Source organism: Triticum urartu, chromosome 5A (assembly GCF_056163025.1).
Source record: "Triticum urartu cultivar PI428250 chromosome 5A, HENAU_Tu73, whole genome shotgun sequence".
NCBI classification, from domain to species: Eukaryota; Viridiplantae; Streptophyta; class Magnoliopsida; order Poales; family Poaceae; genus Triticum; species Triticum urartu.
In genome coordinates, this window is record NC_141877.1 from 417,681,257 (window position 1) to 417,694,373 (window position 13,117).

The window sequence follows — 13,117 nt, forward strand, 5'->3', positions numbered from 1 at the left end:
CTCTTCGGGGAAAATCAACGCAGTGCTCAAGAGGTATCAAGAAGGATTTCTGGCGCCGTTGCCGGGGAGGTCTACGCAAAAGTCAACATACCAAGTACCCATCACATACCCTTATCTCCCGCATTACATTATTTGCCATTTGCCTCTCGTTTTCCTCTCCCCCACTTCACCCTTGCCGTTTTATTCGCCCTCTCTCTCTATCCTCCCTCTCTATTTGCCTCTTTTTGCCCACTTGCTTTTTGTTTGCTTGTGTGTTAGTTTGCTTGCTTGTCACGATGGCTCAAGATAATACTAAATTGTGTGACTTCACCAATACCAACAATAATGATTTTATTAGCACCCCGATTGCTCCTCTTACCGATGCTGAATCTTGTGAAATTAATACTGCTTTGTTGAATCTTGTCATGAAAGATCCGTTCTCCGGCCTTCCAGTGAAGATGCCGCCACCCATCTTAATAGCTTCGTTGATTTGTGTGACATGCAAAAGAAGAAAGATGTGGATAATGATATTGTTAAATTGAAGCTATTTCCTTTTTCGCTTAGAGATCGTGCTAAATCTTGGTTTTCGTCTTTGCCTAAAAATAGTATTGATTCATGGAACAAGTGCAAAGATGCTTTTATCTCTAAGTATTTTCCTCCCGCTAAGATCATCTCTCTTAGAAACGATATTATGAATTTTAAGCAACTTGATCATGAACATGTTGCACAAGCTTGGGAGAGAATGAAATTAATGATACGTAATTGCCCTACTCATGGTTTAAATTTGTGGATGATTGTTCAAAAAATTTATGCTGGATTGAATTTTGCTTCTAGAAATCTTTTAGCTTCGGCCGCGGGAGGCACTTTTATGGAAATCACTTTAGGATAAGCTACTAAACTCCAAGATAATATTATGGTTAATTATTCTCAATGGCATACTGAAAGATCTACTAATAAAAAGGTGCATGCGATAGAAGAAATTAATGTTTTGAGTGGAAAGATGGATGAACTTATGAAATTATTTGCTAATAAGAGTGTTTCTTCTGATCCTAATGATATGCCCTTGTCTACTTTGATTGAGAATAATAATGAATCTATGGATGTGAATTTTCTTGGTAGGAACAATTTTGGTAACAATGCGTATAGAGGAAATTTCAATCCTAGGCCTTACCCTAGTAACCCCTCTAATAATTATGGTAATTCCTACAACAATTCTTATGGAAATTATAATAAGATGCCCTCTGATTTTGAATCTAATATTAAAGAATTTATTACTTCGCAAAAGAATTTCAATGCTTTGATTGAAGAAAAATTTCTTAAGATTGATGATTTGGCTAGGAACGTTGATAGAATTGCTCTTGATGTTGATTCTTTGAAACTTAGATCTATTCCACCTAAGCATGATATCAATGAGTCTCTCAAAGCCATGAGAATTTCCATTGATGAGTGCAAAGAAAGAACCGCTAGGATGTGTGCTAAGAAAGATGCCTTTATAAGAGCGTGTTCTTCTAGTTGCTATGAAAATAAAGATGAAGATCTAAAAGTTATTGATGTGTCCCCTATTAAATCTTTATTTTGCAATATGAATCTTGATAATGATGGGACTGAATATGATCCACGTTTACCTAGAAGGCGTTCCAATATTTTGGAATTTGTTGATCTTGATGGTAAATTTGATAAAAGTGGGATTGAAGAAATTAAAACCCTAGATGTTGCTAAACCCACTATTATGGATTTCAAGGAATTTAACTATGAAAATTGCTCTTTGATTGATTGTATTTCCTTGTTGCAATCCGTGCTAAATTCTCCTCATGCTTATAGTCAAAATAAAGCGTTTACTAAACATATCGTTGATGCCTTGATGCAATCTTATGAAGAAAAACTTGAATTGGAAGTTTCTATCCCTATAAAACTTTATGATGTGTGGGAACCCACTATTAAAATTAAAATTAAAGATCATGAATGCTATGCTTTATGTGATTTGGGTGCTAGTGTTCCACAATTCCAAAGACTTTGTGTGATTTGTTAGGTTTCTGTGATTTTGATGATTGCTCTCTAAACTTGCACCTTGCGGATTCCACTATTAAGAAACCTATGGGAAGAATTAATGATGTTCTTATTGTTACAAATAGGAATTATGTGCCCATAGATTTTATTGTTCTTGACATAGATTGCAATCATTCATGTCCTATTATTCTTGGTAGACCTTTCCTTAGAACGATTGGTGCAATTATTGATATGAAGGAAGGAAATATTAGATTCAAATTTCCATTAAGGAAAGGCATGGAACACTTTCCTAGAAATAAGATTAAATTACCTTATGAATCTATTATGAGAGCCACTTATGGATTGCCTACCAAAGATGGCAATACCTAGATCTATTCTTGATTGTTATGCCTAGCTAGGGGCGTTAAACGATAGCGCTTGTTGGGAGGCAACCCAATTTTATTTTTATTCCTTGCTTTTTTCTCCTGTTTAGTAATAAATAATTTATCTAGCCTCTGTTTTGGTTGTGTTTTTTGTGTTTAATTACTGTTTGTGCCAAGTAGAACCGTTGGGAGGACTTGGGGAAAGTCTTGTTGAACTTGCTGTAAAAAACAGAAACTTTAGCGCTCACGAGAACTGCTGTAATTTTTATTTGGAGAGTGATATTTAGTTAATTATTTTTCAGATGATTAACAGATAAATTCCTCACGTCCAGAAATTTATTTTAGAATTTTTGGGGTTCCAGATCTTGCGCTAGCTACAGATAACTACAGACTGTCTGTAATTTTTATTTGGAGAGTGATATTTAGTTAATTATTTTTCAGATGATTAACAGATAAATTCCTCACGTCCAAAAATTTATTTTAGAATTTTTGGGGTTCCAGATCTTGCGCTAGCTACAGATTACTACAGACTGTTCTATTTTTGACAGATTCTGTTTTTCATGTGTTGTTTGCTTATTTTGATGAATCTATGGCTAGTAAAATAGTTTATAAACCATAGAGAAGTTGGAATACAGTAGGTATAACTCCAATATAAATAAAGAATGAGTTCATTACAGTACCTTGAAGTGGTCTTTTATTTTCTTTCGCTAACGGAGCTCACGAGATTTTCTACTTTAAGTTTTGTGTTGTGAAGTTTTCAAGTTTTGGGTAAAGATTTGATGGATTATGGAACAAGGAGTGGCAAGAGCCTAATATTTGGGATTCCCATAGCACCCCCAAGATAATCTAAGGACACCTAAAAGCCAAATCTTGGGGATGCCCCGGAAGGCATCCCCTCTTTTGTCTACTTCTATCGGTAACTTTACTTGGAGAGCTATATTTTTATTTACCACATGATATGTGTTTTGCTTGGAGCGTCTTGTATTATTTGAGTCTTTGCTTGTTAGTTTAACACAATCATCCTTGCTGTACACACCTTTTGAGAGAGCCATAGATGATTTGGAATTTGTTAGAATACTCTATGTGCTTCGCTTATATCTTTTGAGTTATATAGTTTTGCTCTAGTACTTCACTTACATCTTTTAGAGCACGGTGGTGGATTTGTTTTATAGAAACTATTGATCTCTCATGCTTCACTTAGATTATTTTGAGAGTCTTAATAGCATGGTAATTTGCTTAAAATCCTAATATGCTAGGTATTCAAGATTAGTAAAATTTTCTTAAGAGTGTTTTGAATACTAAGAGAAGTTTGATGCTTGATGATTGTTTTGAGATATGGAGGTAATAATATCAAAGTCATGCTACTTGAGTAGTTGTGAAATTGAGAAATGCTTGTGTTGAAGTTTGCAAGTCCCGTAGCATGCACGTATGGTAAAAGTTATGTAACAAATTTGAAACATGAGGTGTTATTTGATTGTCTTCCTTATGAGTGGCGGTCGGGGACGAGCGATTGTATTTCCCTACCAATCTACCCCCCTAGGAGCATGCGCGTAGTACCGAGGTTTTTGATGACTTGTAGATTTTTTTCAATAAGGATGTGAGTTCTTTATGACTAATGTTGAATCCATGGATTATACGCACTCTCACCCTTCCATCCTTGCTAGCCTCTTCGGTACCGTGCATTGCCCTTTCTCACATTGAGAGTTGGCGCAAACTTCGCCGGTGCATCCAAACCCCGTGATATGATACACTATTTCACACATAAACCCCCTTATATCTTCCTCAAAACAGCCACCATACCTACCTATTATGGCATTTCCATAGCCATTCCGAGATATATTGTTATGCAACTTCCCACCATTCCGTTCATCATGACACGTTCATCATTGTCATATTGCTTAGCATGATCATGTAGTTGACATAGTATTTGTGGCAAAGCCACCGTTCATAATTCTTTCATATATGTCACTCTTGGTCCATTGCATATCCCGGTACACCGCCGGAGGCATTCATATAGAGTCATACTTTGTTCTAGTATCGAGTTGTAATCATTGAGTTGTAAATAAGTAGAAGTGTGATGATCATCATTTTATAGAGCATTGTCCCAAGTGAGGAATATATATATAAAAAGAGAGAGAAAGGCCATAAAAAAGGGAAGGCCAAAAAAAGAGAAAGGCCATAAAAATGAGAGAAAAAGAGAGAAGGGACAATGTTACTATCCTTTGCCACACTTGTGCTTCAAAGTAGCACCATAATCTTCATGTTAGAGAGTCTCTTGTTTTGTCACTTTCATATACTAGTGGGAATTTTCATTATAGAACTTGGCTTGTATATTCCAACAATGGGCCTCCTCAAGTGCCTTAGGTCTTTGTGAGCAAGCAAGTTGGATGCACACCCACTAGTTTCTTTTGTTGAGCTTTCATACATTTATAGCTCTAGTGCATCTGTTGCATGGCAATCCCTACTCCTTGTATTAACATCAATCGGTGGGCATCTCCATAGCCCATTGATTAGCCTCGTTGATGTGAGACTTTCTCCTCTTTTGTCTGCTCCACATAACCCCCCTCATTATATTCTATTCCACCTATAGTGCTATGTCCATGGCTCGCGCTCATATATTGCGTGAAAGTTTATAGGTTTGAGATTACTAAAGTATGAAACAATTGCTTGGATTTTCGTCGGGGTTGTGCATGACGAGAGCATTCTTGTGTGACGAAAATGAAACATGACTAAACCATATGATTTTGTAGGGATGAACTTTCTTTGGCCATGTTATTTTGAGAAGACATAATTGCTTTGTTGGTATGCTTGAAGTATTATTATTTTTATGTCAATATGAACTTTTCTGAATCTTTCAGATCTGAATATTCATACCACAATTAAGAAGAATTACATTAAAATTATGCCAATTAGCACTCCTGTCACACCCTCGATGCGACTATATCTCCCACGTGTCGAGGCACGACTTAGAGGCATAATCGCATTGAAGGCATGTCGCAAGTTAGGCAATCTTCACACCATCCCATGTAATATGAATAATAAAGGGGAGATAACATAGTTGGCTTACACTCGCCATGTCAATCAAGTACATAAATAACATTACATCATCCAAACACTCATGGCCCGACTATGGCGCCAAAATAAAAGAGAACCCAACATGCGACAACGGTCCCGTTCACCCCCAACTGAGCACCACTACTGATCATCGGGGAAGGAAACATAGTAACGTTGAGAGTCTTCGTCGAACTCCCACTTCAGCTCAAACGCATCTCCTAGAGCGGAATCATCAGGCCCTGCATCTGGTGTAATAGTAATCTATGAGCCACATGGACTCAGCAATCTCGCACCCTCGCGATCAAGACTATTTAAGCTTATAGGTATGGCAAGGTAAATATAAGTGGAGCTGCAGCAAGCGACTAGCAAGTATGGTGGCTAACTTATTCGCAAAAGAGAGTGAGAAGAGGAGGCAAAGCGCGAGCGAGAAACTAGAGAACAGCCTGCGCAAACATTACTCCAACACCGTGTCCACTTCTCGGACTCCGCCGAGAAGAGGCCATCACGGTAACACACTCAGTTGATTCATTTTAATTAAGTTAAGGTTCAAGTTATCTACAACCGGACATTAACAAATTCCCATCTACCCATAACCGCGGGCACGGCTTTCGAAAGTTCAAATCCCTGCAGGGGAGTCCCAACTTAGCCCATGACAAGCTCTCACGGTCAACGAAGGAATAGACCTCCTCCCAAGACGTTCCGATCAGACTCGGTATCTCGGTAATTCAAGACACTTCGACAGGTTAAAACAAGACCAGCAACACCGCCCGAATGTGCCGAAAATCCCGATAGGAGCTGCACATATCTCGTTCTCAAGGCACACTCAGATGAGCAAGACGTCGGGTAGGCCAACCCAGAGTTGCCCCTGGTAGCCCCGGACATCGCTCAGTCGGACCAACACTCAGAGGAGCACTGGCCCGGGGGGGCTAAAATAAGATGACCCTTGAGTCTGCAGAACCCAAGGGAAAGAAAAGGCTAGGTGGCGAATGGTAAAACCAATGTTGGGCATTGCTGGAAAAGCTTTAATCAAGAAGAGCTATCAAGGGGTTCCCATTATAACCCAACCGCGTAAGGAACACAAAATCCAGGAACATAACACCGATATGACGGAAACTAGGGCGGCAAGACTGGAACAAAACACTAGGCGATAGGCCGAGCCTTCCACCCTTTACCAAGTATATAGATGCATTAAGATAACAAGATAATATAATGATATCCCAACAAGTAAATAAATGTTCCAACAAGGAACGACCTCCAATCTTCACCTGCAACTAGCAACGCTATAAGAGGGGCTGAGCAAAGCGGTAACATAGCCAATCAACGGTTTGCTAGGACATGGTGGGTTAGAGGTTTGAAATGGCAATATGGGAGGCTTGAAAACAAGTGGTAGGCATCGTAGCATTGGCATAGCAAAAGAGCGAGCAAACTAGCATAGCAAAGATAGTAGTGATTTCGAGGGTATGATCATCTTGCCTGCACAGTTGTCAGAGTTGACTGGATCCTTGAAAGCAAACTCAACGGGCTCCTCATTAGCGAAATTGTCTCCCGGCTCTACCCAAACAAGACAAACAAGCAACAAGGATACAATCAACCACGTGCAAACTCAAACAACGCAATGCAAAGATGGTATGCTATGCGGGATGCGATGCGGGATGCGAAATGCAAGATATGATAGGAAATGCATGAACCTGGCCTCAACATGTAAATCCAAGTGGGCCACTGGAAAGATGAGATGAAATCGCTTGAAAACGATATAAATAACGCCGGAATCGGAGTTACGGTTTGGAAATGGCAAGCGATACAAAAATGACTCCGGTCTGCGATTTACAGCAAGTAGCCATCTAAATGCAATGAGATGAACATGCTACAGCACCCAAAAATGACAACAAAATACATGGCAGGGATGCATTCAAGATGCTTAACAAAAGTCTAGCACTGAGCTACGGCCAATTCATCCATTAACAGGGTCAAACAAGCATGGCAAAACTGCATATGGTAAACAGATCTCAGACTTAGTGAAATTAACACTTGTCTGGATTTTCAGATCAGGTAGCCCTCTTCGGAGCAACAAAACTACATGCTACAGGATCTGAACATGGCAAAGTAAAGCATGGCATGGAGCTACTCAAAGAGCTTAACAAAAGTCCCTTAGTGACCTTGGAGAACTTGGCGTAGAACTGATGTTCTCTGAGCTTATCAAGAACCAAACGCAAGTGCTTGGCATGATCTTCCCTGTTCTTCGAGAAAACCAGAATGTCATCGAGATAGACCAAAACGAAGTCATTTGTGTAGGCGTTGAAGATGAAGTTCATCATGCGAGAGAACGTCGGAGGAGCGTTGACGAGACCAAAAGACATGACAATGTATTCATATGAACCAAAGCTTGTCCTGAAGGCCGTCTTGGGAATATCTTGCTCACGGATTCGAATCTGATGATAACCCATACGGAGATCAAGCTTGGAGAATACTTGGGCACCTTTGAGTTGTTCGAACAGCTCGTTGATGTTGGGAAGTGGGTATTTGTTCTTGATGGTCTTCTTGTTCAATGGACGGTAATCAACACAAAGTCGGTCCGTTCCATCCTTCTTCTTCACAAAAAGAACACCACAACCCCACGGGGAAGAACTAGGCCGGATGAGACCCATTTTCTCTTGAATATCGAGTTGCTTATTCAGCTCCTTCAACTCTTCAGGTCCGAGCTTGTAAGGACGTTTGCACACAGGTTCCGTGCCAGGCTCAAGATCAATAACGAATTCAACTGGCCGGTGCGGAGGCATTCCTAGAAGCTCTTCTGGAAAGACGTCTTGATATTCGCAAACAACTGGAATTTGAGAGATGGCATCCAATTCACCCTTCTCATTAAGAGAAAACAGACGGATGGTATTATCACGAGCGGCAAAGACAATTACATCCTCAGACGAATGAGTCAATTGAATCTGCCTGGCAGCACAATCAAGATGTGCCTTGTGCTTAGAAAGCCAATCCATTCCGAGAATAAGATCAATATCCGAGTTACCAAGAACCATTGGGGAAGAAAGGAACTTGTAATCGCCCAACGTGATAGTAACATCCGGAGCCATCATTTTGGTGTTCATGAACAAACCCGGAGAAGAAACCACTATCGGCTTAGGCAAATCAATAGTATGCACATCATGCATAGATGCAAAAGGCTTTGATAAAAATGATAAAGATGCACCAGTGTCAAAAAGAACTCTTGCGGGAATGTCATTAACAGGAAGGTTACCCATGATCACATCTGGTGAGTCCTCTGCCTGAGCTGCATTCAGCAAGTTGACCTTGGCGGACTTGGGGTTATGCTTGACCACAGCTGTACTTGCCGATCTGACAGGAGGAGGAGGAGGAAGATGCCTCTTGTTGAAACACTTGTTGGCATAGTGACCCTTCTGTTGGCACTTGTTGCACGTGACCTCTGAAAGCGGACGGTGATACGGAGCACTCGATCTTGGAGCTTGAGACGAAGTCTTGTTCTGAAAGCCAGGGTTGGGTGGGTGGGAAGAGCCACTGCCACCTTTGCTCTTCTGTTGATACGGCTGACGAAACGGAGGAGGAGGAAGCCAAAACTTCTGCTGCTTGGCCACTTGCGTAGAGGAAGAAGGAGTAACATCTCTGACTCGCTTCTTGGAAGCATCACACCTCAACTGAGCAGCCTCTTGCTTCAATGCCATGTTGTAGAACTCATCGTATCTCAAGGGCTCAAAGAGAACAAGAGCTAGCTGAATTTCTTCTCTGAGACCACCCCTGAACTGGTATATCATGCTCTTCTCATTAGGGACGTCCTGCTTGGCAAAGCAGGCGAGCTTCTAGAACAACTTGTTGTAGTCATAGACAGATAAAGAGCCTTGCTTCAGATTGCGGAATTCCTCATGCTTGCTTTCAACCACGCTCTAGGGAATATGATGAGCTCGGAAATCTCGACGGAAATCATCCCAAGTGATAACACGTCCACCTCTGGAATCCTTGTACTGCTGGAACCATTCTGCAGCTTGATCTTTGAGTTGGAAGGAAGCGAACTTAACAAAGTCCTCAGGCCTGACGTTACTGCACTTGAAATGCTTGCCCAGATCCACAAGCCAATCGTCAGCATCGGTTGCCTCAACACAATTGCTGAAAGTCTTTGGCCCGTTAGCAAGGAACTGGTTGAGTGTAGCAAAGTGATTCTGATTGCTGCCTTGATTCCCTTGGTTGCCTTGATTGCGCTCTTGAAGAATTTGCATGATCAACTGTGTGTTTGCATTGGTTGTGGCCATCACAGCTTGCCATGCCTCCGGAGGAGGTGGAGGTGGTGGCGGATCAGGATTCGGAGTCGTGCGCGTTGGAGGAGCCATCCTGAAGAGGTTGACCACCATTAGCACATTGATAGACAAATATTGAAGCTGAATCCAACGGAATGAAAATTGCAACATATGGTCTTCACATCCGAACAAAACGAACGAATGCATTCCTCTTGAAATGGTCACATATCCATAAATTGAGAAGCCACGTAGAATTAAGGTAGAGAAATAATTCAACAAGGTACGGATCAAGAATGAATAATCGGTAAGAAATCCCAATCTCAAACCAATATTCGTGGAAGAAGAACTAGAGCTACAAGAATTCCCACCTATGAAACTCCCGAACCTTTCCGGTTATGCAATCAGGTGTTGGGGATACAGGGGAAGCATAATATCTCACCCAAACTAGCAAATCCTACATCTAGTTGTATCCATCCTTCAACACATAACCAAGAAACCTTCAGAAACCATCTACCTCAACCTTCGAAAAGCATCCGTTATACAAGTTATGGCGATACTCCCAAACTCCCGCCCCAGTACTGGGTGGCGTCGAGGTTATCTCACCAACGAACTGCACAAAAGAGATTTTCGATGTCGGCGTACTAAACTCAGGTATTCCAGAACTGCAACGATAAAATTATGATGACAACATCTCAGAGCTCAACTCCCCAGGACACTTCCACTAAACCCCTGACAGGAGGCACCAAGAAAATGTTCTCATCATAAAACCATCGGAACGATTCTAAGATACCCGCGTGATCCTAAATTTTTTTTAGTGAAATTTGAGAAGAGAAGAGTCAAAACTCTACGTCAGGATGCCTTACCAGAGCGATGAGGAGACTGGGAAGTAAAAAGAATTCCTAAACTCTTCGGTATATAATTCCTAAAAGACTCAAAACATTTTTTCTAGACACAACTCGGCCGCTAAAAACGATCAAGCAATGGGGCTCCTAAGGTCGGGGAAGGCTCTGATACCAACTTGTCACACCCTCGATGCGACTATATCTCCCACGTGTCGAGGCACGACTTAGAGGCATAATCGCATTGAAGGCATATGTCGCAAGTTAGGCAATCTTCACAACATCCCATGTAATATGAATAATAAAGGGGAGATAACATAGTTGGCTTACACTCGCCACGTCAATCAAGTACATAAATAACATTACATCATCCAAACACTCATGGCCCGACTACGGCACCAAAATAAAAGAGAACCCAACATGCGACAACGGTCCCGTTCACCCCCAACTGGGCACCACTACTGATCATCGGGGAAGGAAACACAGTAACGTTGAGAGTCTTCGTCGAACTCCCACTTGAGCTAAAACGCGTCTCCTGGAGCGGAATCATCAGGCCCTGCATATGGTGTAATAGTAATCTGTGAGCCACATGGACTCAGCAATCTCGCACCCTCGCGATCAAGACTATTTAAGCTTATAGGTATGGCAAGGTAAATATAAGTGGAGCTGCAGCAAGCGACTAGCAAGTATGGTGGCTAACTTATTCGCAAAAGAGAGCGAGAAGAGGAGGCAAAGCGCGAGCGAGAAACTAGAGAACAGCCTACGCAAGCATTACTCCAACATCGTGTCCACTTCCCGGACTCCGCCGAGAAGAGGCCATCACGGTAACACACTCAGTTGATTCATTTTAATTAAGTTAAGGTTCAAGTTATCTACAACCGGACATTAACAAATTCCCATCTGCCCATAACCGCGGGCACGGCTTTCGAAAGTTCAAATCCCTGCAGGGGAGTCCCAACTTAGCCCATGACAAGCTCTCACGGTCAACGAAGGAATAGACCTCCTCCCAAGACGTTCCGATCAGACTCGGTATCTCGGTAATTCAAGACACTTCGACAGATTAAAACAAGACCAGCAACACCGCCCGAATGTGCCGACAAATCCCGATAGGAGCTGCACATATCTCGTTCTCATGGCATAATCAGATGAGCAACACGTCGAGTAGGCCAGCCCAGAGTTGCCCCTGGTAGCCCCGGACATCGCTCAGTCGGACCAACACTCAGAGGAGCACTGGTCCGGGGGGGCTAAAATAAGATGACCCTTGAGTCTACAGAACCCAAGGGAAAGAAAAGGCTAGGTGGCGAATGGTAAAACCAATGTTGGGCATTGCTGGAAAAGCTTTAATCAAGGCGAACTATCAAGGGGTTCCCATTATAACCCAACCGCGTAAGGAACGCAAAATCCGGGAACATAACACCGATATGACGGAAACTAGGGCGGCAAGAGTGGAACAAAACACTAGGCGATAGGCCGAGCCTTCCACCCTTTACCAAGTATATAGATGCATTAAGATAACAAGATAATATAATGATATCCCAACAAGTAAATAAATGTTCCAACAAGGAACGGCCTCCAATCTTCACCTGCAACTAGCAACGCTATAAGAGGGGCTGAGCAAAGCGGTAACATAGCCAATCAACGGTTTGCTAGGACATGGTGGGTTAGAGGTTTGACATGGCAATATGGGAGGCTTGAAAACAAGTGGTAGGCATCGTAGCATTGGCATAGCAAAAGAGCGAGCAAACTAGCATAGCAAAGATAGTAGTGATTTCGAGGGTATGATCATCTTGCCTGCACAGTTGTCAGAGTTGACTGGATCCTCGAAAGCAAACTCAACAGGCTCCTCATTAGCGAACTCGTCTCCCGGATCTACCCAAACAAGACAAACAAGCAACAAGGATACAATCAACCACGTGCAAACTCAAACAACGCAATGCAAAGATGGTATGCTATGCGGGATGCGATGCGGGATGCGAAATGCAAGATATGATAGGAAATGCATGAACCTGGCCTCAACATGGAAATCCAAGTGGGCCACTGGAAATATGAGATGAAATCGCTTGAAAACGATATAAAGAACGCCGGAATCGGAGTTATGGTTTGGAAATGGCAAGCGATACAAAAATGACTCCGGTCTACGATTTACAGCAAGTAGCCATCTAAATGCAATGAGACGAACATGCTACAGCACCCAAACATGACAACAAAATACATGGCAGGGATGCATTCAAGATGCTTAACAAAAGTCTAGCACTGAGCTATGGCCAATTCATCCATTAACAGGGTCAAACAAGCATGGCAAAACTGCATATGGTAAACAGATCTCAGACTTAGTGAAATTAACACTTGTCTGGATTTTCAGATCAGGTAGCCCTCTTCGGAGCAACAAAACTACATGCTACAGGATCTGAACATGGAAAAGTAAAGCATGGCATGGAGCTACTCAAAGAGCTTAACAAAAGTCCCTTAGTGACCTTGGAGAACTTGGCGTAGAACTGATGTTCTCTGAGCTTATCAAGAACCAAACGCAAGTGCTTGGCATGATCTTCCCTGTTCTTCGAGAAAACCAGAATGTCGTCGAGATAGACCAAAACGAATTCATTTGTGTAGGCGTTGAAGATGA